Source organism: Lactuca sativa, chromosome 6 (genome assembly GCF_002870075.4).
Source record: "Lactuca sativa cultivar Salinas chromosome 6, Lsat_Salinas_v11, whole genome shotgun sequence".
Classification (NCBI taxonomy): domain Eukaryota; kingdom Viridiplantae; phylum Streptophyta; class Magnoliopsida; order Asterales; family Asteraceae; genus Lactuca; species Lactuca sativa.
Window position 1 is genome coordinate 153,637,164 of NC_056628.2, and position 4,610 is coordinate 153,641,773.

The following is a 4,610-nucleotide window of genomic DNA, read 5'->3' on the forward strand; positions in this document are numbered from 1 at the left end:
TGGAAGATTCGTACTATTTGTTTTGGGTATGCACTTGGTCCCTTTCTTACCTAAAAATACTATTTTTCCCTTGATTTTTTAATTTATTTAAATAAACACACCCCAAACCCCACTTCCACCTCACCTTAATTTACCTTAGCTACCCCACCTTATATAAATAAATTAAAAAATCAAGGGAAAATAGCCTTTTTTGGTAAGATAGGGACCAAGCACGTAACAAAAACAAGATTTAGGGACCTTCCGAGTTAAAAAAATAAGTTAGGGATCAAACATGCAAATTACCCAAAACAATAAGGACCATTCATGTAATTTACTCTAACAATTTCCTTTTAACAGTCAGCTTCAACCCTTCCAGCTTCAGACATCTCAGGCTGAGATGGAGTTGATGCAATCACCACCATTTGAATTTGTTGATCTGGACGCTTTTGACTATTCTCCCACTTTTTGGAAGCATCAAATTAGGGGGAGAGCCAGGAGGTGGTAAAAGAAGTACAAGGAGGAGGATGAGATGGCAGAGGAGGATTTCATGATGGAGGTGGAGGTGGATGAGGATTATCACCTTGAGAGTTTGGTGGGGTGTCATCAATAATCATGACATCATCACCCAAGGTCATAATGCGTTTCATATCAACCACATCCTTTTCCACTCTAGTCAGCCTTTCTCCCAAGGACTGAGTTATCTACACCAGTAGAGAAAGTTGAGAAACATAGTTATTTCAAAATTGGACATGGATTCCCCTTGATAAAAAGCAAAAGTATGAATAGGTGTTGGAATAAGAGGAACAGTCTCATCTTAAGGAGAAGGAGACGATGATCTTGGATAAATCACATCTTGGATCAGTAGCTCAGTAGTTTTCACTAGAGGTGGGTTTGATCCACGTTGTATTTGTGTGGATCACGAGAGGTTCCCTAAAGAGAAAAGTTATACCCTAATCCTTCATGAACGAACTAGCATTTTTCTTCCGAATGAGTTTTAAAATAATTTTCTAATCGAGGAAGACGAATAGCAGTTCGAAAAGATTCCACATGAATAGTAACCATTTATTGACCATCTTCAAGGGTTCCAGTAATGGTTTGAGCATCAGAATCAACAGAGAAGGAATAGTAGAACTCAGGGTAGGATGGCTTTGGGAAGTTGCAGAAGGCATATCAAATAGGGAAGTTTTTGACATAGTCCACGAAGTCTTTGATTCCTAAGTTCACAAACTGTTTTGAGATGTCATGAGAGAACATCACATTGTTTTCTTGAATGATGATCGGAGAATCACGGGCATGAGGACCTTTGAATACATTAGCATTAAGGGAAAAATCATATAGAGGTTGTAACATGATGAGAGCTTGAGGAAGATAATGGTTGAGAGAGCCTTTTTCGAGAGAGAACCAATTGCTTGAATGACTTATGAGAATGGACTAGGAGAGAATTTTCCTAATTTATCTCTAAATGTTCTTCCCTTTTATGTAACCAATGATTGAAGAGATCAACACCGTAAAAATCTCAGATCCAAAGATATTGATAGATCTTTTAATTGTTATCCAAAAGTTACCATTGAGATAAGGAAGGTACATTAGTGAGATATAGCATCAGCAGAAATGGTCAGCAGCGAAAGCAATCAGAGTATCAGAGTTGCAGCTTGTAATAAGTTTGTGATATCTCGTGATAGTATAGGTTTGAACTACCATTTACTGACATAATATTTCGATATTTCGTCAGCATGCGGTTTCATATACTGACACATAAATCAATTTTATTAGAAGAAAAGGGCAAGAGTGATATGATGCGTGTAATACATTTTGGTATGAAATGTACCCATCGACAAATATTTTTAAAATTCTCATCAATGTTTGGTTTCATATGCTGAATCATAAAATTATAAAGAAGAATATATTGAGAGAATGGATTGATGTGTGGGATAAGCTATGGTGTTTTAGCTTAACCATCAACATAGATTTTTCAAGCTCTCATCAGCATATGGTACATTATGCTGAATCATAAAGCTTTAAAGAAGAAAATATGGAGAGAATGGATTGTTTCAGTTACGCTGATGTGGAATCAGCATGGATCATTAACAATGATAACCCATCAGCAAAAAGTGGTATAACCCTTGCATCATAGAGTTAGTTGTAGTCTAGAATCATAAAATCTTCCGTTAATTCGAAGTGGCACCATGTCATACCTCAGACTAGCAGGTCAAGGACGTGAATAACCATTTGTCATTTAAGGACCAGACAAGTAACTTTTACGTTTATGACTATGAAATTAGGGTAAGCCATTAGGTTATGTTCAATGTTTCAACAGAACATGAGACTTTATCCATACCACAAGCACACTTCCAGGGACAGGATTAGGCAAGATAGTTAACTAAGAATAAACACCCAACCCTTTCTAAAAAATTTTATTTGGACCATGCAATCTCACTAAGAAAGTTTAGACAATTCTAGATCATTGGCATGATGGAGTGACTCAATGTCATATCAGGAGATGGTGTCACTGATAGAGATGCACAAACCCAGGATCCGATCCGGTCAACAATCCGATCCGGTCAAATCCGATCCGGTCAACAATCCGATCCGAATCCGGTCAAAATCCGATCCGAATCTGGTCAACAATCCGAATCCGATTTGAAATCGGTTTGATCCGGATTTTTTAAGCTTTTACCAGATTTTTCGACGGTTTAAGAACCGATTTTTGTAGAATTCGGTTTGTGATCCGGGGGTAAATCCGATTTTGAGTCCGTAAAGTCAAACCGGTTTGAATCCGGTCACCAGTTTAATCCGATCCGGTTTGGTCAAAATCGGTTTTGACCGAAACCGGTTTTCGGATCGGATCGGTTTCATTTCGTGGATCCGGTTTTTGTGTGCACCTCTAGTCACTGATGAGATACTTAGGGAGATTTAGGCATACACAGCAACATACTTCTAAGGACGATTATTTGTCAAAAGTTACATACATGGCTTATGTGATACCACCATCAAATCTTTTAAAATGGTACAAGGACAAAATAATGAATAATATACAAACAGAAGAGTTAGTTAAACAAGGAAATATTCTAAATGCGATATTTGTGCAGCTTTCTTAGAAGCATGATAAAGACGCGATCCATCAAATGTTTTGAACTGAAGGGCAATAAATGTATTTACATTTTCCGAGATATCTACCCCTCAACATATTCTATAAAATAGTAAACAATCAAGATCAAATATATCAAACACAAAAACAATTCATAGAAATCAAGGAGAGAGAATGCCTTTAATCGTTGTGGTTTTGTGGATTGATTCCAAGCTTCATGTTCACCATGAAAAAGAGAAGAACATGAACTAGTCCTTGTAATCAACGAGTTAAGAGGATCCAATATTTGTAACCTTCTAGTTATGTGAATCACCAAGAAAAAATTTGAAGGTTCCACTCATTGTGATTCGTAAAAGAAGAGGAGGTGGGACCAATGTCTTGTTGAAAACGCCTTTGGATTTCTGAAGGGAGGTGGTGTTGTAGTGATAGCATTAATGGAAATTAGACGTCCTATGTTACCTAAATTCACTTAATCCCATTGCAATAGAAATAGGTTGTTCAAGATGGAAGAGATACGTGCCTAAAAGAACACATTTTGGCACAATTATCTCCAATGTGGTATCATCAACAAGATGCAACATGAGAATCAGTGTGAGCATTAGCATCTTGGAGAGAGCAACTGGTGTTAAAGAAAAGATGTAGAGTCAGCTTCAACTAGCACTACTTAGAAGATGTTGCACCACAGTAATGATACACTAATCTTTTCCAAAGGAACAAATCAGATAAGGTCATTATCGATAGAGAAGAACATGCATAAACAAATGATAGTAAAATAATGTATAGTTTATACTTCTTCAGTAAAATAAAAGTTAAAAAGATTTTTTGACGCAAAATGTCATAGTAAACTAAAATTCTAGCAACTTATGTTCAGAAGTTTTAAGGTAGTGAAGCATAAAGTCAAAAATATAAAGTAGCATTGTCTAAACAAATAAAATCAAAGCATGTAAATGTTGTTGTCCCTGAGTGCAGTGAGCATAATTTTGTTCTTAGAGTCAAAAAACTTTCCTTCATGTCAATCAAAGAGAATCGTATAACCAACATCACAAAGTTGATTGATGGTGATAAGATTTCTCTTTAGACCCTTTACATAGAACACATCCTTCAATTTGAATGCCCTGCACTCAAATCTTCCAACTCCCATGAAAGCTTCTTCATTGTTGTCGCCAAAAACAACAATAGGACCATCTTTCTCCATAAAGTTTGTTAAGTGGGGCTTGAGACCGCTCATGTTTCTAGAGCACCCACTGTCAAGGAACCAAGTATGTTCCAGATTTTGACACGATCCTTAGACAACTTGAGAGGTATCAGCGTCACACATTTTGATATTATCATCAGGGAAATCATTGATAAGAGCCATTAGACCCTTAACATTTAGTCCCTCATCTATAGATTTCTCATCTTCTTCTACCCATTCTTCACGATCCTATTGTTTTGTAATGAAAGCTTTTGGTAGAGATATGTTCTCCTTCTTCAAGTGGGCTAACAGCTTCTTGTACAAGATTTCATAATTTTATGGACCTTAAGCTTCTTTCTTTTCTTTGCA